Below are 26450 nucleotides of genomic sequence, written 5' to 3'. Positions count from 1 at the left end.
TAAAAAGAGGTATTGAAAAAAACAAAAACAAACCAGTTGATAGGAGACAGTATGAATTAGATGATTAGATGCACAAGTAGAGAAAAAGAACTCTCAGAAGCAGAATCTCAAAATTATGAAGAAAATACCCTGATTATTTTAATGTTGTGAAAGTACAGGAGTAAGGAATAGGAACAAAGAAATATAGTCAGAGTATAACTGTGCCCTCCTACAGAGAAACCAACAGAACAAGTTGGCCCTTTCTTTGACTTCTACAAACTTCTGTTGAGTTCTCAAGAAACTGAAAGTGGAGCTGAGGTGGGAACAATAACTTCCTAGAAGTGTGCTTCTTGAAGAATGGCTGTCCTGCAGATCCTGTGGCTCTGTTCCTACTCTGCAGTGAATATTCTGCAGCTTTAGTTCAGCTAAAATGCCTCCTCCCTTCACTGCTTGCACATAAATTGCTATTAATGTTACCATGTTATACAAGTGCATTGGGGAGGAAAACAGGCCCACTAATGCATTGTCCTGCTCCAGTGTTTTTTAACCTGGAGGATGCCACGCTATTCCATGGACTCTGGGTGGGCACAGGCCACAGGAAAAAAGCAACAGAGGTGGGACATGCTCCATAAGGCTGCATCTGCCTCACCCTTTCTTCCCCACGCTTCTCCCCAGGCTGTGTGCAAAGCTTAACTCAGATAAAGCATATGCTCCCAGAGTTGCCTTATGGCCTTCCTTCCCTGCTCACATGACAACCGTCACTTGTAGTCAGCCATGGTAGCAGCTCAAAGGGATCCAGGGCCTGCAGGCTCAGGCTGCAGCTGGCTAGTCCAAGCTTCCTTTTTATTATAAGAATACATTTACAATGGCCATGGAACACGTGTCTACCTCAGCCCAGAAGAGCTCCAGTGGACAGGTCGGTTCCACAGGCAGCAGGTAGCTTCTGTCCAGGGCAGGAGGAGTAGAGAAGATGGTAATTAATGATCCAACTCAGTCCCCTCCCCAACACTACTGAGCTCCGTGGCAGGCCCCAAATGAAGGGAGTTAAAAAAACACAAAAACCCCCCATTACTATTATTTATATCAATGCTACTATTTTTTCTGTTACTATTAACTAAGAACAAACTGAATGGAAATATTTTTCCTCGACAGAGTAGACACAGAGCACAGACACATGGCTGCTTACGTCTTTTATGTTGTGCCATGGATTAATTAGGAGGGGACACGCAGTTGGGAGGGAGATACTCTGCTGCCAGCAGAGCGCAAAGCAGGCAAACCCAGATGAACTACTCACACAAATGCCACGGACATGCAACTTGGAAGCCCCAAATCCTGCTGCGCACGCAACTGAGCAAACACTTTATCTGAGCTGAACTGCACTGACTTCAGTGCAGGCTGGCTGTGCACAGCAGCCCACGTCAGCCTGCCACAACGTAGGGTCAGGCAATCACTCTCAAAAACTAATACGAGTTACACACAAGTGACAGAAAGGTCCCATCTTACAACACAATTTTTTTGCAGAAAAATCTAGAAATGCAATTTGTGTGGAGTTCTAAAATAATAATGAGCAAGCAACTTTAAAAATTTCAGCACTTGCTGTCTTGCTGTCCCTTGAAAAATTCCTCACAGACACTTGCTAACACTTTAAAACTCTTGGTAACAGTGGTCGATGAAAGCCAGAAATATTTCCAAGTGGGCATAAAAAGATTAATTTGCTTGAAATCATATACAGAAAAATGAAAACCCGGAAATATTTACTTTCGTCTCCCTCTCCCCTTCATGACCTCAGTGTTTGCAAAAGGTCCTGGATTGACAACCCAATAAAATACAGTTCTCTCTTTCACTATGGACAGAATAAATCAAAGGCAGTGGAAACGCAAAGCATTCTATTTTCTGAACATACCAGCATACCTCAGCTTACTCATCTCTCTTAAAGGGTGAAAAGATCCTTGTGCTTCTACAGACCTAATAGGTGGCCTGCCTTGCAACTAACTCACAAGCCATTGGTAACTGTATGAAGCAGACACAAAACACAATTGTTCTACTTAGGAGCACTGTATATCCATTTTGTACAGCTGTGAGAAAATATACTACATGCAAGGTGTCCTTATCTTGGCCTCTTTTCTGAAATGGCCAGCAAAGGTATCAAGTGTAATAGAGAGATCTGTTAACAACAAAATGAAACAACCTTTAAAATGACGTTCATGTATACTATCAAGTGCCAACATCACTTATATTGCTCAGTAATTACCTGCTTTGACAGGATTTTAGCAATGAAGAGGTAAGAGAGGTTCCATGGTGTGGTGTTTTTAATATGGGTAAAAGAATCCAGGAAACAAGGCACTAATAGCACTAACACTGACATGTAAGAAACTATACAATGTAAGTTTTAACTGTCTGGATTAGGCCTCTTACCAGCAACTGTTTATGCATACTGAAAAGATGCTGCTTACCCACTACTGCAAAGCACTTCACAATCTGGAAATGATAGGAGGAAGCTCTGCTAAAAATTAGGCCAACCTTTTCATATGTGACTAATGAAATATGTGGGCCTTCACTTGCCAATGTCCCAGCCTCTGACACCTGACGTGCACCTGACTTCCCCAGTGGATAGATGGTCAGCTCTGGCTTCTTAGCAATGAAAACTAAATACTGAAGTAGAATGCATTTATTACAAGAATATGTTTATGCTGTTATTTTTTATGTTATTCAGGCACTGACAAACCCACCTGTGCTTACAACAAACAAGGGGGTGGGGCATTTACAATACTTCTGTCACATCTTAAGAAAAAATGTGCAGGCTAATTTAAAATGCTTTCTCAGAAAAATGGATACAATTTAGTTTTCTAATATGAGCTTGTACTTTGCTGCACAGTATTATTCAGACATAAATATTATTTCACAGTTATTTAACATAATTCTGCCAATACTGAGAAAAGGGGTTGGGGAATAAAAGAAGAGTAGACAAGCCATGCTAAGATGCTGAAATTAACCATATTATACTGGAAAAAAAGCTCAGGACTTAGAACATATGGAATAAACTCTGCAACATCCTTGGATGTGTCAAGCCATCATGAAACACAAACATTGCTCTCCTATTGGGAAAAAAAATGAGTACATTTCCATTGTTATTATAACTATTATTCCTTAAGATTTTTATTTTTTTTTAATATGACAATTGCTGACTGGAAGCCAGCATCCCACCTAGAGACAGAGCCACACAAAAAAATTAGTTCTTCCTAACTCCAAGAATAAATGCCACATGTCTTCTGCTTAAAAACCACGAGGGTCTCATGTTGCATATATTCAAGCCCTCGCGAACATGAACACACAGGGTCAGCGTACGCAGTATGCTTCCACACTGCATTTGATTTCTGTAGTGGAAGGGAGCTTCTCCAAAAAAAGTTAGGCTACATTTCCAACACCCGTCAGCACAATCGCCACGCAGCCATGCAAAAGCTGCTGGCCTCACACTGTCGCTTTGTGCATATTAGCCCGTGAGCCAGAGAAATTCTCAAATGAATTTCACATCCATGTGTTTGGTACGGCCCGCGAGGTGCAGGGTAGACGACCGGGCAGGACACGGAGCGTGGCGCGGACCCCAGCGTTATATTCGGCTAGTTCTGCCAGCAGAGCGGTCTCTATGGGAAGCCGATGTGAAGCCGGCCGTGCTGTCGATGCTGGCCCGGTGAGGGCCTCTCCGCCACGCCTGGGCGAGGATTCCTACGGCAGGAGGCACCGCCCGGAGCTCTGCCGCATCCCCGCGCGGCGCCGCTGCCTGAAGCCCCAGGGCCGGCTCCGGGGGCAGCGCCGGCGCGGTCCGTCCGCCCGCGGGGCGCGGGGGTGGCTTCCCGTGTTTACTGCCCCAGCAGGGGCTGCGCGGATGCGCTGCTGCCTCCCGCAACTTCTGGCTCGCCGTGCTGTGGCCTCTGAATGAAACTCGCCCAACTCGGCCGAGTAAGTTATCGGGGGGCTGCTCGGGGTGCGCCGGGCCGGGCCGAGCCCGCACCCCGCTGCCCCGCGGCGCTGCCCACTGCAGGCGTAGTTTTACTCTCGCGGCGCTGCCCGGGCGGCCAATGGACAGTGACTGCCGGCACTGTGGCCGGCACGGCTCCGCGCTGCCCCGGGCGGCCCCCGCTCCCTGCCCCGCTCCGGCACCGCCGGGGGCTCCGCGAACCCTGCGAGGGGCAGCGCGGCGATCTTTGTGTGAGTGTGTGCGGGGAGTGTGTGCGCCGGCGGCTCCCTCGCGGGCCGCGGGTGTAACGGCAGCGCTGAGTGGCCGGCGGGCCCGTCGCTCAGCGCGCCGGCCAATGGCGGGGCGCCTTATATCGCGGGGAGTGTTGTGGCGCTGCCCGGGTTGCATGGCTCTGTGTGGAGCCGCGTTCCGCGGGCGCCGAGGCGGAGGGGTTGCGCTGCGAGCCGCGTCCGGCCCAGCGGCGCGGTGCGCACCCCGCCGAGGTGAGTGCCCCCGGCCGCCGATCCGCACCGGGCGGGCGGAGATGGGCAGCGGCAAGCAGGGAGGGCGAGAGACAGAGGGAGAGATAGGGAGAGGGGTGCCCTCGCCCCACGCTTTACGGTCCGCGCCCCAGCGGCGGGGCAGCCCCCCGCGCCCCTCCTGCGGCGCTGGCGGACGGGAGGGAGGCGCGGAGCTTCCCCTGCCCGACGCGGCGGCTGCCGCGGCTCCCAGTCACTTTTCCTCCCTCTTGCCAGCCCTGCCTTCGTTTTGAAAGTTTGGGCAGCGGAGGACGGGTGGGTTGGTGCCTCCAGCCCTCCGTCCGGCCGGGAGGGCAGGGGTGACCGGGGGTGTTTGACGGGGAGGGGGCCAAGTGGATCGCGGTACAGCGCAGGGCATTTAAAACACCAGCGAGCCGAGCCCGAGAGGCGGCGGGGGTAGGCCAGCCAGTGCCAGGCTGCGTTTGAAACCAGGCACCTCTCGCCGCCACAGAGAGAGGCAAGAGCAGCGGCGGAGAGAGGAAGGGGAAGGAGGGCGAGGAGGAGGAGGGATGGCCACCGGCCGCCGCTCGGTGCGTGCCTCCGGGGGGACTTGACAGGGAAATCGCGGCAGACAGAAACGAAACTTCATCCCGAGGGGTGGCGAGGCGCGGGGGAGAGTGCGGATCGGTATCGGCTGCCGCCGGCCTGGGGGGCTCCGCGCCGCCGCCGCCGGGAGAAGGGGCGGCGGGGGGGGAAGATATAAAACCGGAGAGGGGGAAGCGACCGATCCAGCGCCCGCACGGGGAGCGGGAGGAAAAACCCCGGCGCCGACCCCGACAACAACAGCGGCGGCCGGGCTCGGCCGGAGAGTTGGGCTGTGCGTTTTCCGGTAGTCATCGGCGATGCACCCGGGGCGGCGGCGGCCCCGGTGGGCAGCGGGGGGGTGGGCGGGCGGCCCTGCCGGAGTTTCGCGTGGATGCGGGATTATGTTGTGTCAATAAGTTTAAGGTGGAGAGGGAGAAAGGGAGGGAGGAAGGCGGGCGGGGGCCGGGGGGAGGTGGCGGCAGGCCTCGGCCGCGCGAAGTCCTATTTCTGAAGGTAAGTTGTGACATTGGGTGGTCGCGATGACAGAAAACTTGGCGAGGGGCGCCTTGGGGAGGGGGCGGCCCCCTCGGGGGGGTCTCTCCCGGCCGCCGGGAGCCGGATGGGTGCTCGGCTGTTATTTGCTGCTGCGAGATCGGGTCGCTGGTAAATTACAGAAAGCAGCCCTCCTCCTCCTCCTCCCCCCCGCTCCCCGCCAGGCGCTTCGCTCTTCCTCCTCTCGGGTTTATTTGCAATGTATGAAACTTGCATGGCTGTGAGGAGAGCCGATCCAGTGTGGGTTTGCGAGGAGGAGGAGGACGAGGACGAGGACGAGGAAGGAAAGGGTTGGAGGCAGGGGAGAAGGAGGCAGTCGCGTTAATCCCGGGCGCCGCACGGCAGCAGGTTTGCGTTAGGAATATCGGTGGCAGCCCGCTGCCGCCGCTGAATGAGGAAGGTAAAACGAAGCGATGCGAGAGCCGCCGAGGCGACATGCACGGCGGCGGGGCGAGAGGCACCGGCAGGCGGCTGCCCGCCCCCTCCCTCCCTGCCTGCTGCCTCCTCCCTCCCTCCCCGCCGGGGCGGGGAAGGACCGTGCCCGGGTCTCCCCCGCTCGCCGCCAGCCGAGCCGGGGGGCCGCGGGGCTTTAACCGTGTGCGGGGCGGATTCGCCACTTTTTCCGGGGGAGGCCCGCGGTTAAAAGTTTTCTGCGGAGGTGAGTGTGTGCGGGGAGGCCGGGGCGCCGCCAGGCCGGCGGTGGTCACTCGGGCCTGGGGCGCCGAAACCATTGCCCGTCCTGCTGGTGACACGTCCAAGTCCCGCAGCCCGGCGGGGCGACGGAGGGGCCCGGCTCGGCCGCCGGGGCAGGGACGGGGTGCCGGTCTCCATGTGAGCTCTCCCGGCGGCGGCACCTCCTCCCCGGTGGCAGCGGCGGCGGCAGCAGCGGGATCATCGCCCGGGCCCGCGGGGAGGAGGAGGGGAGCAGCAGGAAGGTGTTTGCTGCCAGCCTGCCTCGCCGGAGCCCGCCGGGGAGGGCAGCTGGGAGGGCCGGGGAGCCCCCCGCGCCGCCGCCCCTTCCCTGCGCGCCCGCCCGCCCCCAAAGGTGTTGTGCAGACTTTTCCCCCGGGAGGGTGAGATTTATGCGCTGCATTATTGCTCCTCTCCTCCCCCCTCAAAGCAAGATGGACTCTCTCGGCTCTCTCTCTCACTCACTCTCTCCCTCTCTCTCGTTCTCTCCCCCTCTCCCTGTGTCTTGTCAGCCTTCAAGATCGACATTTTGTAACTAGGATGCAAACTTGATGGTGACCGGGGGCGGGGGGCGCGGGGGGGAGACGGGAAAACCCTGGGTCACGGCGGTCTTTCTCCATATTTAATACCTTTTCTTTCCACCCCACCCCGGAGCCCGGATTCCGGTGGCCCTACACTTTGCACGGGCGGGGGTGGGCGGAGGGCGGGCGGCGGCTGCGAGCGCCGCTCCCCCCGCGGCGCCCGGGGGTCGCTCCCCGCGGGCTGCGGTGGCGGAGGGGCGGCTGGGCGGCCGCAGCACTCCGGGCGCCTCGGCTGGGCTCTGCCGGGGGGCAGCGGGCATTACCTGAAACTGGGCTCCAGCCTCGCAGCCCTCGTCCGTTGCTCTGTCTGTCCGTGTGTTTCCCCGGGTGGATCTCGTACCTGCGGTCTGACGGCTTATTCTTGTTGTTAATTTTTGCGTTGTTTGGCTTATCCACGCGCGGGGATTGATCGCTCACTTGTGTAAGTTCCCGGGGGTTATTGTTATGTATGCCTCCTTGCAGATGGTGGTCAACTTTCTGTCTTTTATTTTGATAATACATGCGAGCATTACTGTGTGTGCAAGTAAATAATTACGTGATGCATCCCTGTGTGTATGTAGATGTGTCTGTGCGCGCTCATAAACATGCATCTGTGTGACAGAGAGAGAGAGGAAAAATAACCCACCCTGCTGATGCACACTCAGATGATTTGCTCCATTTGCCCACTCCTAATGCCCTCTAAAGACATGATGCATCTTTTGTTTGCTCCCTACGGTTTCCTGCGACTGTCATCTTGTTTTAATGACAACTTAGCTGGGATGGGGGTGAGGTGGAAGCAAGTTTCAAGTTTTGGGCTCTCTCCTCTTGTTGGTGATGTGCTGAGTTGCAATATTGTAAAATCATGGTGTGCTGATGATGTGCCTTTATTTGATACTTTATAGGTCACTATCACATGACAAAGGCTTTGAGACAGCTTCATCTTCGTCTGTCTGTAATTTCCATTTGCCTTCCTGGGTAAGTATGTAAACTGTACACATGAAAAAAGAACTTGGCTCTTGATGAGATAGAGGTCCTCCTGCTGCCACTTTTTGTGAGGAAGATGCTTGTTCTGGTTTTAGCACCTCAGAAAACATGTCTTCTCCAGGTGGTAATAACTACTGCTAGAATACAAAGTTTGTATGTAGAGGTGCCTCCACGTAACCTGGGAATTAAAGGCTGTGCATATTCAGAGCTCTTTTCACTTTTTTTTTTTCCTAGTGTTTTTTTTTTCCCTTAAACTTTGTCAGGATAATCAGCTGATTGACTTAGGGCAAAAGTTTTAAACCAAACTAACATTAGAATATGCAAAGTGCAACACACAGGTCGAAAATTTAATGAGTGTGTAAAGTCATTTTAAAATTCAGTGGTAGAAAAGTATGAGAATGTAAACTGAGTAGGTAATTAGAAAACTCCGGAGGTCAAGAATCAGTGAGAAGTTTAGCAGAACTGTAATGCTGCTGCAACAGGAGTTCGTACAGCTCCAACACTTAAACTGAGAGCTAATTAGAATTCCATCTATGCTCTTTCTTTATTACTTTTTTTTTTGTTTTGGCATTGATGAATGCAGATACCAATCAATTTGAAATATGTATCTTAGTGACTAATTTACTAGTGTTCCTAAGCTTTCAGGTACACAGCAGTGGATTTTTTTTAATCTGCATGCTGGGAGAAGTTATGGTAACTTTTGAAGGGTTTGACACCTTTTAAGCTGAAGTGGAAGTGGTAGTTTAAAGCAGAGGTTCTAAAGTTTTGGGGTCACATTTATAGATGACATAAAATGAGTGGCACTTTGAGCACTTCTCGTACAATTGCCCATGGTGTCACTGACCTGCGTTTGGCCCGAAGTGGGAAGGCAGCATTTCTTCTTGGTACTATTCTGCTCATAATTAAAAGCAAAACAAGATATGTATTTGGGGTAAGCTTAGTACTTATAAATGCAAATGATTAATTAACATACTTTTGACCTTTTGCAGGCAGCGTATAGCAGACATAGGATAAGTGATGGTCCCAAACATGCTGACTTGAAGGGGGCTGTTGGGAGCAACTGTTCTGGTGTGATATTATGACCACAAAGCTGGTGTTAAGGCTGGGATAACTGCTGTGGGCGGTTGGTTTGAAAGGAGAATTCTACTGTTCTCCAGTTCCTGCAGATTTACACACAAATTTCAGGTTTTCAGATTTTGTGTGCAGTGTGGTTGGTATGTGCAGGTCTCAGAGTATAAACACCAAATTCAAATACTGAATTTTTTTTAAGACAGACTAGTTGCATAGGAGAATACTGCTTTTGGTTTTATAGCATTACTGGCAAGGATCGTGTTCTGTGAAGGGTAATTGGTGCAATGATTTTTTCCAAGTAAAAATGCATCTGGAAATTCAAAACTGGCAGATAGGCTTCAAAATGTTGTCCAGGGATGAATACAAATATACTGATTTCTGAACTTAATTTTCAGTGATTTCAGGTAAGAGTCACATGCAAGTGCTGTAAGTGCTAAGGACATTTTCTTTATTTCGACTAATAGTAAAGGATGCTGAACAAGAATAGCTCAGAGACCTTGACTCAGGTCTTGAGTCATTATCTGGTTTTAGTTTTGCTATGAAGTCTTTTGTATGCGTAGAATGTTGATCTGGCAGTGAAGTGGTGATCATAATCTTCCCCACTTGGAGAGGAGTGGACCTTGGTTTGTGCATAGTGCAAAATGTATGTCTCACCTGATGTTGCACTGGCTTGAGCAAAGAAAAGGGTGGGGTATCTCTTTTAATAAAAGGTGTAATAGGAGCTTTAGAGGAAGAGAAGAAATACATTTCTTTGTAACTCAGAAAAAAGACAATGAATATAATGTGCCTAGTTAAGGTGAGAATAGAGATTTCCTTAGATTTGTCCATGACTAGAAATCTCAATTAACTTTAGGGAGATTTTATTTTGGTAAAAGGGAAGATTTCTTCTATTACACAGTTCTCGCTAAAGTAACTGTTCATGAATGGATTTTAGTCATTCAGTCTTGATGCACAGGAGTTCTGTTTTGCTTGAAGAGTGCCAAGGCTGGGCTGGTGTGTCACAAGATAAAAGGTGATGAGCAGCTTAGCAAGGAGCCTTGTGGATGCTTCAGAAATGGGCCCAAGCTCCCAAAAGTTTGTTTCACACTACTGTCCCTCTTGGCACAGCAAGCTGATAAACCATGTCAAGCAGGCATGTAATTTAGCAGAAACATAGCTGGTTTCTGTATGGAGGTAAACTCAGAATATTTAAGAGGCTTGCCCTTGACACTTTAGAGCTTTTTGGGGGCTGTTTGCTGTAAGCTCATTGCCTGCAAAACTTCCACTGGCTTCAAAAGGTTTATTTAGGAAAGGAGTGTAGGAGTGATGGTGAGAGGAATTTGTCCATGTTTATTTTTCCCTTTGAGGAAATAAACCTTTCTCTTTCATAGATGTTGTGTGAATAATTAAAGATATTAAATGTCAGTTTTCCACATAAAATATCAGAGGTAATCATGCCATTATTTTATAACTAATGTTTTTCCTGTTCATCCGGAATGCTTTTAATATACTTTGTTCGTAAATTAGTTGTTCAGTAGCTGGCAATCCTGTAAGCATGTGAATATCTTGAAGCAGATGACAGGTCTTGTTAAATTCACTGGTATGATTGCTCGCATTCAGAGCTTAAAGTTCTTCCAGGTTGCTGCCGCTCGTGGTCTGTGGGCTGAGGATGCGCAGTGTCTCTGGAGCTCATGAACATGGCGTTAGGCAGGGCAGCCTTTGGCACAGTGCTGGGGAAAGAGTGGTGTGTGGAGAGGAGATCTTGACTGAGTGAGCTGGGATGAGTTACTCTTCCACCACATGTGGTGGTGGGAAAGGTAATGTTGATGAGACCTGTGGTGTGCAGGGCTCTGCTGTGATGTGACATTTGTAAATGTACCTGCAGTGAAATTTGGACATCTGGGAGGTGACACTGCTTCTCTTTCAAAAGTATGTGGCTTTGTAGTGTTCAGATCCCTCTCTTCATTTGAAGGCGGCTCCTTAATGGAGGAAGGTACTATAAATTAAAATTGGAACTGAACTGAAACTCTCATTTTAATTTTTGAGCGTGTTGCAGGCTGTCTCTGTGAGCTGTGGCAAGTGATGTAGTCCAAACCAGAAGTTGCTTTCCAAGTTTCGGGCCCAAGTCAAACTTCTGTGCCCTGCCGTGGGAATGGCCTGCTGTGGCCACCAGTGGAATCACCAGCACAGCTTTGGCCTGCTGGTGGCTTCCAAGGTCTTTACTTTAGAAGCATAGCCATGTGTCCCTTGGTCTCTTCTAAATGGGGAGTGACAGTACTAACCTGCATCATTAAATCATATGGTGCCTGCATATTGGGTCAGTTTTCGTAAGTTTTTCAAAGCAATGTAGATACAGTTGTGGCTTACTGTAAACTTCATAATTGATGTTTTCATTATTACTTAGGGATCTATAAAGTTGGATTGAACTTATAATCATATGTATTTCAAAATATTCTGGAGAAGAAATAGGTTAAAGTCATCCTTCGAACTTCTACAGTATTAAGTTTATTTCTTTTGCTTCTACCATGTTTCTCCCTTTCCTGGGGTATTGTTGCCAGAAGCTTTTTTGCTCTGTTCCATGTCAAAAGATTATTAGGACTTACTTCCTTTTTATTATTTTGTTGGGGTTTTTTTAAGATCAGTAATGATACAGTGTTTCTGTCTGAGAGTAGTGGGGTGAGTGTGGTCCTGGTGGATATGGGAATTTCACAAAAGAGTCCTGCAGCTGTCACCCTTCTCGATAGTTTCAGAAGGGGTAAGATCTGAACCAGCCTAAAGATTACTCCAAATTTAAGAATGGCTTGATGGGCTGCTGTTTTGCATTGCTTGAAAAAGAAGAAAAATACATACTATTTTCTCAATGATATTATTAATAATTGGCAGTTGTAGGCCTTGCCTTACTTACGTACTTCTGTCCTGTCTGGTGAAGTACACAAGCTGTACTGTAATCACACACCTCAAGATGAGAACAATCATTTTTTTTCCATGATGTAGGCATCTGGGATGAAAAGCTGTGAAGGAGCGTAGGCTTGCTTGCAGTCTATTAGCAGGTTAGCATTAGCAAGGAGTGGAATAAAATCTGCTTCTGACTGCTTAGTTTTGTGTCCTTTCCCTTGGTGTGTGCTACTGCTCTGAAGCTTTCCTGGTAAGGGCCTGCCTTGAGATGTGAGTAGTCTCACTGAATTCTGTGCCACTTGGACATCTTCTGCCAATACTCCACTCTCATTCATAATGCTGCTTAAAAGAAACCGAACACCTTCAGAACCTTGTGAAGTTACTGACTTACAATTTGGTTATATTTTTTGACAAGATAGTATAAAGTAGGAAAGTTTACTTAAGAGCTGTTGCCAATAAACGTGGTATTTAAACTGCTGTTTATTGCAGTATTTATTACCCCTATTTATTTAATACTAACTTTGAAAGTTAATGCAAGGAAGAAAATGATTCCTCATAGTGAAGTTTTTAACATGTGATTCATGTGAAATATTTCTTCACAATTAAATTATTTTTTTCATATTCATAATCTAATGCAAAATGACAACTGATTTTCTTAAAAACATGGAATTGACAGAAGCAACTGCTTTGGCACTCTCACAGTATTGTGATGAATAGGGTAACTTGCTCACTGAACTTTTCTTTCTAGAGACAGTAAACATATGTAAGATTTTCAGGTTTGCTGTTTACTGGTGTTTTGTTACTTAAAATAAAAATCTGATGTAAAAATTGGAATTGTATTTGAGGAGTCAAGCACATTTTACTTAATTGCCTGGGTGTAGACCGATCTGTAGTATTCTCACAACAGTAGCAGCATTTTATTATTTCTAATATTTATAAATTTAATTACCTAAAAAATGGATCAACAAAGAGGAAAAGCATGGTTTTGACACTTTCCAGTGTTCATGGCTTTTCCTTTATAGCACACAAATGCATAATGTAATAGCAAGTCCTTATGAGCATGGACAATTCAGCATGTGAAAATAAACTAGCTTCAGGCATATCTGAGTACAAAGAAACCTAGTACAACAACATTTCAATTTTTAGTGAAGGGAAGGAAAGTTAACAGGATTTTATGAGGCTACACTAAGAAAATCAGTTGCTTAGGAAGCATGGAATTTTTATTGTCAGAAATCTTCCACGTGGGTGTCTCTATATAAGAGATTTTATAAAATGTAGCAAATGCTGAAAGTAAGAAGCAGCATTTTATTGACCCTTAATGTCACAGAGCCTCATTCAGCAAAGATAAAAATAATTCAGTGGACTTGCACAATATGGGATCTGTGGAACTTAATGCAAGTGGAAGCTCTCTTGACAAGAAGCTTATCAAGTCCTGTCTACACCTTCCCTTTCTGAGGGAAAGTGGGAAGGTGTTTTCCCTCTGGCTGTGTGGTGTTTTGTTTGGGGGTTTATGGCATTTTCTTTCTGAAAGGCATTATGTGTGTAGGAAATGGTCTGCTTTGAGACATTGCGGAATGTCCCTAACCGCGTTCCTGGCTGTGGGATCACTCTTCTCTCACACAGTTGTAGAAACAGGAAGATTTCTGCCCCCCTCATTCCTGAGAGGGGCTTTGTCCTGTGCTTCTGAAACCCCGAGGTCCCCGTGGCAGTGTTAGGCACACTCATGAAAGGCCTGCTCCGTGGCTCTGTTGGTGAGAACTGAGGCGGCCCGTTGCAGGAAGTGTTAGGCACGGTCCTGTACCACTGGTGAGCTGGGTCGAGGGTTGGTGACTGTACCGTGCTGCCCAGTGTCAGGCAGTGCTTCAGTGCTTGATGGCTTTCCACCAATACCTTTCAGGTCTTGCCCCAATGTTTTTTCTGCCGGTTAGATGAGGACTTTTGAACTTTAACCTTGCTAGAAGTTGTCTGTCTTTTTGTTTTGAGTATTTGTTTTTCATTTGTACTCATGCCTTGCACAGTCAAGAGGTACCCAGCAATGGCAGTGGGAAAAGTGTGTCACACAGTAATAGTTAGGGTTATGTCTCTTGCAGAAGAATAGTACATCTTCCCTCCACAGCCCGTGTGTTCTTCTGTGGAACAAATAACTCTGTTTTTGTGTATGTGAGAGAATGCATTGTTTTGTGGTTGCCAAAGCAATATTTAAGAGAGACTTCATGAGAAATTTGAAAGTGAAGCTGGATAAAGAAAACAGTAGGTGAGAATGGAAGGAGTGAGGGAGGACTTGATTTCTTACCTCGTTTCATTTTTGTGGTTGGCCCTGTTTGGGTTTGCTTTCCCTACGTGGTGGTCTTTGAGCCACATCCTGCCTACAGTGAGCTACAGTTAGCAACATCATGCTGACTTACGGGGTGAAGTGCAGGAACATCAGTTTCCCTTGACCTCATGGCTGAAGACACCAATCCTGCAGTTACAACTGTGCAGGTGAATTCCTGAACAAAAAGCCAGGACCAGACCTGCATCAACAATGTGCACCCCTTTGCAGGTTTGCTGGATGAAGGTCCTGGTGGCCTGTAATTCCTCAGGAAAGCTGCAAATTTATTATTATTCTTAGTTATTGATGTGCAGATAGTCCTGCCAGGGACTGGCACCTGTTGTACTCACAAGCTTACGGGCCATCCCTGACCTGATGGTGAGCCTTGCAGGAAGAGCTGGGAATAGAGACGTTGCTGAAACATGCTGAGTTCCTGTAAATGAAAAGAGGGTGGAAGAGCATGTAGTGTGAGAATGCCATTTGGTACATAAGTCTTCTGGCATGTAAGCCATTTTGTTCAAGTATGTTTGCTTCACAAGTTGGCTGTCTGTCTAGGGAAAGAAAGCATTCTGATGTACTGCAAATCGATGGTCAGAGATAGATTTGGAAGGAAGTACCATTTTCACTTCTGCTTCATTGGTATGTCTGTCTTCAGCTGTTCTTTCTCCTTGCAAAAGGTTTCTTTATATCCAAATTTTGTCTTGAGTAGTGTGAACTTCCTGCCTAGCTCAGTTCTAATGAGTGTTCCATGCCACAAACTTGTGAGTTTCAGGGTTTAGCTACTGTTTGAACATACGTGTAGTTCTTTTTCTTATTTAAGTTTCTTTATTTGTATTCCCTCTAATTTGTTTGAGATGGTCTTTCATACATTGTGTTAAACATCAATCTTCAAGTGCTCATAATGTGTTTTGAAACAAGTATGCAAAATTGCAGCGTGATCTTGCACTGATTACAGAACTATAGCATATGAATTAATAAGAAAATAAAACTAGCATAATTAATTTCCAGCTGCTTTTGGAGAAACAGAGGTGTTTATAGGGGGAAATTTGGTGTGTGCAAATTAAAGAAAGACAAAGCTAGTAGCAAATATATTAATGCAGGCAATTATTCACAATTTACTTCCTCTGTTGTGTAGATTAAAAATGTGTTTTAGTGCTAAAAGAGTAAGCAGAAGCTCCAGTGCTATTCTTTTAAAATTGTTGGACTAAATAAAGAGCGCAAGTGTCAGAAGTAGAGGAAAGGAAGGAAGTTTTTAACTCTATTTCTTAGTACGGAAGACCTTAAATAAGGGAAGTAAATGACAGATTAGTAAGTGTAATGGTTGGATTTGTCCATTTCTCATTACTAAGAGATTCCTGTCAATATGAGAAAATTGCCTCTGTGTGTGTGTGTGTGTGTGTGTGTGTGTGTGTGTGTGTGTGTGTAAAACAATTTCTGAGTGCTAAGTATTTTCCATGCATCTCTTGTGTGTGCTTATGCTCATCAGTCTCACCTCAGTACTGTGTACCAAAGGAGCAGAAGGTAAATGAAGTCCATAGTTAAAAGTCACCCAGGGAAAATCTCACACTGTGAGGGCCCTCGCCATGGTTTGGTCCTTCAGAGTCCTTTGCAGGAAGCTGTGGAAGTGGTCTGGATACTCAGTTGCTGGTTTTGAAATCACTTAGTTTGCTGCTACTCAGGGCTGGCCTGTTGTTCAGGTGGGAGCTCCAAAGCTTTGGGTCTGTGTGCCTGCAACGTGTTCCTGGTTTTTAATCGGTAAAGGAAGATCCTGCTCTCCTGAGAGAGATGTCTAGAGGAAATGGATTATTTATTTATATAGTGAAGTGGACTCTCAAGGGTGTCCCTGTCGAGCTTTCTGTTTCGCTGCGCCATGTGCTGATGAGGCTGGAGTGAGAGGATGCTGGAGTGCATGGAGGGAAACACCTGAGAAAACTGACCAGATACCGTGTTTTGTCTGTGAACAGTTCTGCTGGTTTCTCTGCCACAGCTGATCTGGTTTCTGTGTGCAGTCTTGCTTTCCTGGATGGACCCACAGGGCTGCATTTGACGTTTACTGTTACTGTTTGCAGAAAGAAGGAAATCGGAATGGGAGGTGAGGTTGTCATCACAGACATCCCCATGCAATAGGTTACGTGAGAGAAGGGCATAGTTCAGATCTACAGTGGGGACAGTATGTGTTCTCTTATTCAAGGATCCTAAAGGGAAAAAAAATCTTTGAGTGGGGGATGGTGTTTTGTGGAGCTCTAACAGGCTTTGCAGAGATTGAGTAGGGCTGAAGGAGAGAGTGGGGGCAGGCACACTGAAAGCGGGGAGGGTTTTATGCCTCCTATTCCTGGCCCTTGTGAGCCCCTCTGTATGTACGCTCACGTGTCTGCTGCCTTGACATTCCAGTTATACCTATGAACTGATTTAAATCAGGATTTCGCTCAATAAACACTTGGTTTAAATTGGTGCTTATAATCTCATTTTGCTTTGACGTTTTTGTGTTTTCAGAAACAGTCTCTATTGGTAGACAACCATTAAAATATGTTGCTAAATTTAGCCTTTACACTCAATTAGACACTACTTTTTTTTTGTTATTTCAGAGCATGCACTCTACACTTGCGCACTTTCTAAGTGAATTCATGGCCTATGTACATTTATCTACATTGCAACTGTTAAGAAAGTTTTTATTTAGGACATTGCAAATTATGCCTTTTTTTAATTGTGGCCTTTAAAAATGTCCTACTCAATAATATTACACTCATGAACAAACACACAAGTAAATGCAAATAGATTTTACACTTAAAATAAGAGTAAAGTATTACCCCTAGTAAGGTAACTGATTCTGCTTAACTGAATGCAAGCTTTTAGAACTAACAGAACTCAAACTTCTTGTTTTCTCAGAAGAGAAGGAAAACAAGTAATCTTACTCTTTGAATTCCCAGTTAGTTTCCCAGCTTTACAGGAAGTGCCATTAAGTGACTTATGGAACAAAGTCTCTGCAGATGCAATGGAAGGCATTAGTTTCAGGTAACTTAGTTCTAAACCTAATGCTTGTTCTTGGTACTTCAAGGAAGACTTACCTGTTGACTGTTCGAGCTTTGTTTACAGTTTTGACATCAAACATTTGCAATTTATTTAAATTTAATATAAATTGAGTTACATAATATTACAGTGGAATTTAACATTGGTTTGTAATACTTTAAAGGCAAATTGCAATTAGGTATTTTTTTTCTTAAAATACATGTAGCAACAATAACTTCTGAAATGTGGATATGATTTCTTCCTTCAGAAGGAGTTCATTTGTAACAGTATCTGTTTCTGTTAAGCAGAATATATTTTTTTAGATGACTTTTTCATCTACTCTTTGGTTCCTGTTTGCAATAGCAGATGCCTTGGGCAGTATCTCCTGCCATCAAGGAATGCAGAGTAGCTCACTAGTTAACACTGTGGCCATACTAATTTTTTTTTTTTTTTTTTTTTTGTGGGCGCTAGACCTCTCTGTAGCTTCTAAAACATAGAGATCAACTGATCTCTGTTTACACAGATACAAACTTAACATAAAAAAAAAAAAAAGTAATTATTTTAAAATTGCTGTACTAACTTTCCTTTTGACTGTGTGGTATGTGATTCTGACCTTAATGGTTGAGGGGGTACTTTACAGCATCCAGGAGGGAATCTAGCACTGCTGGTGAGAGAAAGCAAAACATGAAACCATGTTGTTACTGGCTGCTGCATGTATTGCTAATGTATTAGAGGGGAAAGAAATAGGGAAAAAAATTGGCATATGTGCCATAGCAACTCTGTGGCTCACACGAATTCTAACCCCCACCCTACCAAAATATTAATAGCATCTGAGCAGTCAAAGAGCTTGATAACATGTATTGACTCTGCAGCTCCAGGTGTTTTTTCTGCAGCAGGGGAACTGTGTAGCAGTATTTGTGACTATTAAGGAATGCAGGGTTAGACCTCAGGTAGGAGAAGAGTTGTGCTCAGAAGTGCAGAATGTGCCTGAGGCCTGGTAGTACAGTTACGCAAACTGTGTACAAATGCAGTTCTGCCCCTGCCACCCAAAAAGGAGTTGCACACTTCAAGAAGTGGTTTTATGACCTTCACTCCCCGGTGCAAACATAGGTTTCATGATCCTGTCTTTTCCCTGTTTTTCTGTATTCTTTTGTTTCAATGTGTAGGGTATTCAAAGTCTCAGCAGTTATTGTGGTCTAGTAGAACTAAATATGATAAGATTAGAAAGCTGAATAGAAATCAGAGGAAAATTGAAGCAAAGGTCATAATGTTATTGCAGGTTGCAAATGTTTAAAATAGTCAATTTTTATAAAGAAATAAAAAGAAAACCTTCCTTAAAAATTGAAACAGGAAAATTACTGAGTATTTCTTACTCTTAAGAGAACAAGCCAAAGTAATATGAATCACTCATCCTGAAAGGGTCGTTTTCATTTTAACATACATTTGGTTTGAGATCAGTAAGAAAATAGCATAGTCACATATTTAGGTAACTTTTTTGATAGGAGCTGTTTATTGCTGAAGAATTCACGTTTTTAACTGCTCTAAAACAACAATTTTTTTTTTTTAACATAAGTGTTCCAGCAGAATGCTTTATTTCTCACCTCCTGTGCTGCTCTTGTAGCACTCCACCTGGAGAACTGCATCCAGCTCTGGGATCCCCAGTATAATAAAGGCATTTATGTTAGAGCAAGTCCAGAGGAGGGGTATGCAGTTGATCAGGGAGTGCAGCACCCTTCCTATGAGAACAGGCAGAGAGAGTTGAGATTTTTCAACTTGGAGAAGACATGGCTCCAGGAAGACCTTGTAGCAGCTTTCCAGTAGCTCATGTGGCCTGTGAGAGAGACTGAAAGGGACTTTTGACAAGAGCAGGTAGTGACAGGACAAGAGGGAATGGCTTCAAACTGAAAGAGGGTAGGTTTAGATTACATATTAGGAAGAAACTCTTAACTGTGATGGGATGACTGCACAGGCTGCCCAGAGAAGTTGTGGATGCCCTATCCCTGGAAGTGTACAAGGCCAGGCTGGATGGGGCTTGAGCAACCTGGTCCAGTTGAAGGTGTCCCTGCCCATGGCTGGGGAGTTCAAATTAGATGACCTTTAAGGTCCCTTTCAACCCAAACCATTCTGTGATTCTAGAATGTGGCTGATTTTATAATTACTGTATTTTCATAGGATTGAATTATTTTTGTCCTAACTTGTCTCTTCCTCCCTGCCCCCCTTACCCGCTTAGACATGTGAAATGTTGAGGCTTTCCTTCCTTTCAGAAAATAAGTATCGGAACCAAGATTTTATCAGGAGATTCGGTAGCTTTGACAATGTTCTGTCTGTCAAAGTGTTCTCACAGGAACCTGTTATATGTGCTTAGCAGTATTCTCCTGCTAGGTTACATTGAAATGGGCTACTGGTCAGGCTAAAAAATCTGGGTGTAAAATTCACTTTGTTCTGAAAGGAGAGTTGATGTGAGCTTGTGCAATTCCACTGAGGCTGCTGAATAGAATTTGGTTGTGTTAGTCTGGGGGATTGTGGCAAAACCAGTTAGGAGAAGTGCGTGTTTAAAACATTACCGAAACTACATCAGTAGCACTTGATCAGAAGAATGAGACACCCTCATTCCTTTTTATTTTATATTGGAGGGTAGGGGAAGAGGTGGCAATGTGTAATGGTGGTAGTATCCCATCACTGCAATTAAAACTCACTTTTTTCTCTGGAGAGTTAGAGAAGTCTGAGATGGATGAACTTAGTGAAATAAGCAACTGGCAGTCCATATCTAGATGATGGACCAGTCTCTTTTTTGGAACAATTTTAAACTGTGGGATCAGAAGCATTTCTGCTAGTGCAGAACCAAAGTAGTGTCTCTGCCAAGCAGTCTGCTTTTGTGATGGCCCTAGCCAAGCATAGAGGGAGTAGAAAAGCAGGTGCACTGTCTTAGCCTGAGCACTCCAAGTTTGTATAAGGTAAACTGCAGAGGAATGTCCTTTGGAAAGTATCATACATGTTGTGCACTGTCTGCAAAACAGATTCTGTTGCCTCCCCAAGTACTTCTCCCACACACCAAAAGTGATGGGGGCAGCTTACCATATGTGTGATTTCCCCCATCTCCCATCCAAAAAAGAGCTATACTGTTGCCCAGGAGCTGCACACCATTAGGTGTAATCACTGTCATGCTGAGTTCAGTGAGAATTTTGTTACAGACATCAGTGGAAATAAAGATTTTCTTACAGATCAGAATTTATGGATCTCATTGAAGTTTCTTGAAGGATCATCTGTACTTTTCCAGTATAATGACACTGGTGATTGGCGTGAATTTCCCAGTTTTACCAATGTGGTTGAATAAAGGTAGAGTATGCCACCACAGCCTTTTCAGCTACAGAGGCCTGATAAAGCAGTTTCACCATTTACAAACTTGGGGTGGTGATAGCTTCTTCCTGTGTAAAATGTTGTGCAGTTTCTGAAAGAAAAACTTGTTAGTGAGTAGCAGGGCAGAAAGTTGAGAAGAGTTGTCCACATTTGTTGGTTGGTTTTTTTTGTTAGCTCTGTCAGGGTGAAATGACAGCTGCATTAATTGTAGTTGTGTGATAATTCTTGGGGGAAATTTTACACTGAGGCTCAGTTTTGTTTGATTGTGAAGATCTAGAAAAATATATTTCTCTACTTCTTTCTCTGGAGAGGTGGACTTCAGGTCCATCCTACCAGAGAATCAAAACAATTCACTTTCTAAACTGGTATATAACAAAATCTTTTAAGAGTGTGTACTGTAGAACACAAATAGTATTGTCATTTATATATTATTTTGTTAAACAGCATGTTTTTAGGGTGTAGTAACATTTTACTCTTCTGCTGTGTGCTTTTGCAGGCATCAACTAACTACATTTTATAAACATTTCAGAACCAGTGCTACCCACTCCCATTTTGCAGATTGCAGAGTAGACTCAGGGATAGTCAGGTAAGACCAGATGACTGGTGGCAGAATCAAGTACAGAATTCCTGAACTTCCTGCAGGTTCTTACACGACTGTTAAGCTTACTACACCAACTACCTCTTTGTTGCTAAAATATCTGCCCAGTGCACATTACTTTCTGATATTGGTTGGTGAAAAAATGGTGGTGAACTGTTTGTTACCTGTCAGTTTCTAGCTTACTGGTTGAGTACTTGTGAACTTAGAGACTTGAGAAATGTGTTCTCATCCAAGTTCAGTTTAGGATTCTTCCTCCACCTGCAAGAGCCTGTGCTGCCTGATAGGAAAATAGCTTTGCAGGTCAGAGCTTTTGGGCCTGGTCTTTTGTTCTTGCAAGCCAAGGTCTCTTCTTAATATAGTGCTGTGTGAACATTGCCCTCTGTTCTTCCCAATTCTCTGAAAATGACTTTTGCAAGGATGCACAGGCATGTTTTGTTTGTTGTACAAGATGTGTGAAAGGGATAGAAGCATGTTTGTGCTGGTGCTAAGAATGACTGAAAATGTTTTATTGCTCAGAAGGACTTAGTAAAGTCAGGCTTTGTCTCTACCTACATGTTTCAGTGTTTTTAGTTCAGCTCTTCAGCCAGAGCTTCTTGCTCTTAGGATTGGCACAAGTGGCTTGGAAGGAAGTCAGCATTGTGGCAATGTGGGATTCTGTGGAGTACTCTCTAATTCAGGTGCCAAATTTGAACTTGTAGTTTTGTATTGGGTCAGTAATAAGCAAGCCTAGTGACTGTCTTTCAAAGCAGGTAAGACTGAGAATTCATGGATCTTGTGCTTTCGTTTCTTAGGTTAGTACTGTTCAGAACTGTGTACTTGTGTGCACGTAGGTTTTTAAATAACTTCTATTTTCTCAGTTGGTACACAGTCTTGAACGTACCAGAATCTGATTTACAGAGAACTCTTAATATCTTGTTCATCATCTGATTTCAGATCCAGCTATCTGTATGCTATACAGTGAATCCATAGATCCCAAGGGAGTTACGTCCCATTCTTGCCCTACAGTTCCAGCCAGCATTATCAGGTTTTTTAACTGCTGACCTTCTTTCAAATGTGAACAAATTTGCATCTTTTGGACTGAGTTTTTTCCTCTGTTGGGCTTATCCTTAGAACAGGGGCCTTGGAGGATTATTCTAGTAATTCTGTCTGCAAGAAAAAACCCCAAAACAACTGAAGAACAAATTCTAAAAAAAACCCCCAAAAAACCCCAAAAAAACAAAAAAAAACCCCAGCAAAACAAAAAATGGGAAAACAGCCTATAGATTTTAAGGAGCTTGTCCTAAAGAATGCTGGTCCTGCTTGTTGTCCAAATAATTGATTTTTATTTCACAAATACAAAAGTTTTTTGTTCCATTCATTTTTAAGAATTGTGCTTCAGTTGTGGAGAGCACAAAGATCTTTATATACTTGATTATTTTAGGACCCAGTCCTGCAATGCCTCTGTCATAGCAGTCTCCTTGAGCTATTGCAGTTGCAGCATTGAAGCCGTACATGCAGCAAATCTTACAGGGGCCTGATCCTGCTCTGAGCCATTTTGGCACAGATCCTTGGGCACGTGCACAGTTCTGGGTAAGCTCTTGTGGCTTGGCATCAATGAAACAATGGTGAAGATGGATCTGATTGTGTATTCCGTTTTATGAAGCAGTGAGGTTCCTCTTGGAAAGCTTGTAAAGTGGACTATGTACAGAAGTTTGTACAGTCTGTAACCTGGGTGATTTTTAGAGGTGTTTCTCAAGAAATAAGACAATTGAATTCAGATCTTTCCTCTCTTCTTCTTGAAATGTAAGGCTAAACAGTTGACAGTGAAAGTAGATCAATAAGAATATAGATAAATAAAAAAGAGAAGGAGCAAGTGGCCCTGTAGTGTTTAGTTTGTTTTGTGGGTTTTTGTTTGTTTTTAAATACTTACTTCTCCAGTAAGTACATGAATAAAGTAATTAATTTATGTAACTTCTTGGAAGGTTCCCTCAACAAAAGTTTGTGAAAGTCAAATAATGTTATTGTAGAAAAAATAAATATTCTGAGAAAATGTAAAACAAATCTTATCCTGACAGCTAGGCAGTAGTGTTTCAGATGGGAACCAGACTCAAGCCATGTCATGACTCTTCCTTGACCTGGACCAGATGTTTCTGTCTCCTTGGAGAGCTCACGACTTCAAGCAAAGTTAATGCTGGTCAGTTTTTGCTGCTGGTGTTCAGAATAATGTGCAATACGTTCAGGAAGAACTGAAAAATCATCAGGTACTTTTCAGTCTGCTGCTGCTTGGGAGTCCTATATTGTCAGGTCCAGCTGAGTTACATTTACCAAGGAGAGCATGTCTAGTCAGGATAAGAGAAGTGTCTTTGTTTCCACTGGTTTCAAAGCATCCTGAAGAATAAGGTACTAGCTCAGCGATATTTCTGCTGGGTTAGTAACACTGCAGAATATAGGACTATTAGATAAATAAAATGAAAATAAAAGGATATGGCAGGACATGATTCACTTGCATCAAAATGGAATTTCTTACAAGGTTCTAGTATTTACTTCTTATGCTTTTTGGTGTTATTGAGACCTACAGTGGGTGTTGGATCCAATCCATTCTCTCGCTAGAGCATGCTATTTCATTTTCTCTGTAGCCGAGGACTGAAGGTGGCTGTTAAATATGTGTCTGCAGCTACAGTGACACTGACACAACATTAGGGTGCTCCAGAGCAGGGAAAAGTATGAAGTAAATAAGCTCTGGGTAAGGAGGTGTCCATATTCATAACACCCACAGTGAGGTAGAGAATAGTAGTGTCTCTTCCTGTCCATGCAAGGTGCTGGCTGTGTTGGAGCCAGGTAGAATATGTCCTGTGGTTCTGTTTCCCTCATCATCCAGACTGATGACTCTTCTAGAGCTCCCTACCAGTTTGTCTGTCTGGATTTCCTGCAGTGGATATTGGATGGGTAAGGACAGCTGTGAGAGGAGTGTATTGGTGCCTTCCAGACAGTCAGGACACTGACGTACCTCAGTCTGCGAGAGATTCTCAGTGTTGCAGCAGAGGTGTGGTCAGAGGTTGTCATGAACACCTATGAGTTTTGCCTTGTAAGTTGTGTGGCTGCTAGGACCTTAAAAATCTTTAAGAAGAGATAAGGGGTTGTGTGTGAGGGAATATGATGGCTATCAGAGACAACCGCACTTCTGAAGTTACGAGGGAAGCTAGAGAGATCCTGAAACTTTTTGTTAAAGAACATACAATTTATGTTCCTTAGGTATGCTGTGCCAATTGATTCATAGCCTGACATTTTTATTATTTTTTCAGTCTTGTGCAAAAGTTCATTCTGTTTATGGATTAAAAAAAAATACTCTTGCTGTATTTCCTTTGGCTGTCGATCTGTAATTATTGTTCTTGTGTCCATTTATGAATCACTAAAGGCCTTTAGTTGAGATGATTTGCTTTTGGCATCAGGAAGAACTGTTCCTGTTTCAAGTCTGTTGACAGTTTTTTCCCTAGCAGAAGGAAGTTCCGAGGAGTTATGTTTGCTACAGTTGGCATCCAGTACACAGCATGATAGATGTCCCAAGTTCACTGAAGCAGCTGTGGGATGATAGGGGAGAGGAAGTGCTCCCTAACTGGTCTTGCATTTTTGTGCATCTGTAACAAATCACTCGACTTCAAGAACAGACAGGAGCAGGTTTGTTGAGGTTGTTGATCAGGTTCTTGGAGTCGCATCATCTGCAATCCTCTGTGCTCTCTCAGTTTTGGTATTTGGAGCAGCAGAGGTTTGGCTTAAATAAAAAGAGAAGCTCACCCCTGCCCAGTGATTGCAGCTGCTGTTGTCTTTTGCATCTCCACAGAGTAGGTGTGACAAATTACCTGTTAGAGGGGCAGTAGACAACTTGTGAGACACAAGGATGAGGATCCATGCATCTTCACCTTCTTGTTAGTATGGTGAAAAAGTCTTTCTAGTCCAACTGTCTTATTCTTCTCTGGAGAACTTGACTCATTCATTAAGCTGGCCATGGATGGCAAAGGTGGAGCTGGGTGAGGAGAGGAGAAACATAAAACAGGAAGTCAAATTGCTGTTAAAACGTAAAAACATGTAATCGGGTCTTTTGGGAGAACTAGACATGTTATCACCATTTGAAGAGTTAAGCATATATGTAATTCTTTATGAGACTGAGGTTATTATTTGGTTTCAAAATTGCACCTGAATGCAAGGATTTTCAGTCTAAACTTGTATTATTTCTGTGTGGAGTCTGTTTGGAATATGTGAAATTTGCTAGTGGTGACAAGTATTTGATCATCATGTTATTTTAAACTTGGATGCATCAGCTTCCAAAACTTAGGATTCTTGACAGATATTTAAATATTTAAAACACCCTCCATAAGATTACTAGATCCAGCAGTTCAACTATATAAACAATGCTAGGGATAATGAACCAGAAAATACTCAAAATGGCTACCCCTCTCCATAAGTATTTCTTTCTTATTTCAACATTCACCATAATGAATCACAAGAAGAAGTAACTCCCAAATGTTTGTTTTAACTCACTAGTTTACTGATGATCCAAGCTTTCAGGGAAACCCATGAAGTCCCACAAGGTGGCAGGAGCTAACTGTTATATACTAGACCATTATGTGATCTGAAGGAAAATAAAGGTAATAAACTCATTTTGCTAGTGGCATGCATTCAGATCATAAGGCAGTTAGGCCAAAACTTCAAAATCCCACCTTCGTGTTTCTTAGACTTCTGAATAATTTTGGCAAATGAACAAGATTCTGTCCTCAAGAATCTTACTTCCAGAAAATTCAAGCATTCTTTGTCAACAAAACAGGACCTTTATTTTCAGTAGGTGGTGGTAATTTGCTTGTAATGTGCATTATCACTGTAAATGGAGAACAGGGATGAATCCATTTAGAAACTTGGTGATGAATGAGGTTCACAGTTTAACAAATTGGAAGTGAGCATCTCTAACTTGTAAATTCACGTTGACACTGTAGGAATGCTGATCATGAGGTGGGACAAAGGGCTGAGCAACTGCAGAAGCAAAGAAATCCTCTGCCGCTTCAGTGGGGCTGCAGAGATACTTTTCTTTGGAAACTGAAGAATCAAAATGTCCTTAAAAGTATCAGAGTTGAGGGATTATTGGCAATAATTGAAACAGCTTATCCTAACTAATGAGACAGTGTTGGCTAGTATATAGAACATAAGGCTGATTTTTTTTTCCCAGTGCCCCAATCTATATTTAGGTTGCTGGAATTCTTATTCCACTTTTCTTGCTTTTGTTTTGTACCTGCTGATGGGTCAGCACTTTCCCGAAACATTCTGTGATCAGGATGTAAAGCACAGCAAAAGAGCAAGGGGGTTAATCAAATGTGTCTCCTCAAAAAGCATGATTTGAGACTTGTGATTATATCCCCATGCTTGCCTAACCTTGCACTTCGAGTTCCAAGGCTTATTTTTTAAAACATCTCTCTAGTCTGCC

The 26450-nt window shown here is 44.4% G+C and overlaps 1 protein-coding gene across 8 annotated transcripts in view; it reads left to right on the top strand.

Moving 5' to 3' along the window:
• Positions 1 to 4345: 4345 nt before the first annotated feature.
• The window catches only part of BBX (BBX high mobility group box domain containing), a 136056-nt gene continuing 113951 nt past the window's right edge, over positions 4346 to 26450 (top strand). For 5 of the 8 annotated variants that reach the window (XM_066175145.1, XM_066175142.1, XM_066175144.1 and 2 more), the window contains exon 1: positions 7703 to 7775. The gene's annotated coding sequence lies outside the window, so the exon portion shown is untranslated. Of the gene's footprint in view, positions 4438 to 4987; positions 5004 to 6193; positions 6209 to 7702; positions 7776 to 26450 lie in introns of those variants that run through there. The other 3 variants (XM_066175147.1, XM_066175146.1, XM_066175148.1) reach the window with 3 other exon arrangements.

The sequence above is a fragment of the Chamaea fasciata genome, unplaced genomic scaffold (genome assembly GCF_029207755.1).
Source record: "Chamaea fasciata isolate MVZ Bird 193981 ecotype frontalis unplaced genomic scaffold, bChaFas1.0.hap1 SCAF_2, whole genome shotgun sequence".
In the NCBI taxonomy this organism is placed as follows: Eukaryota; Metazoa; Chordata; class Aves; order Passeriformes; family Sylviidae; genus Chamaea; species Chamaea fasciata.
The sequence above is the reverse complement of the archived record's forward strand: the minus strand, read 5'-3'. Positions and strand labels throughout refer to the sequence as shown.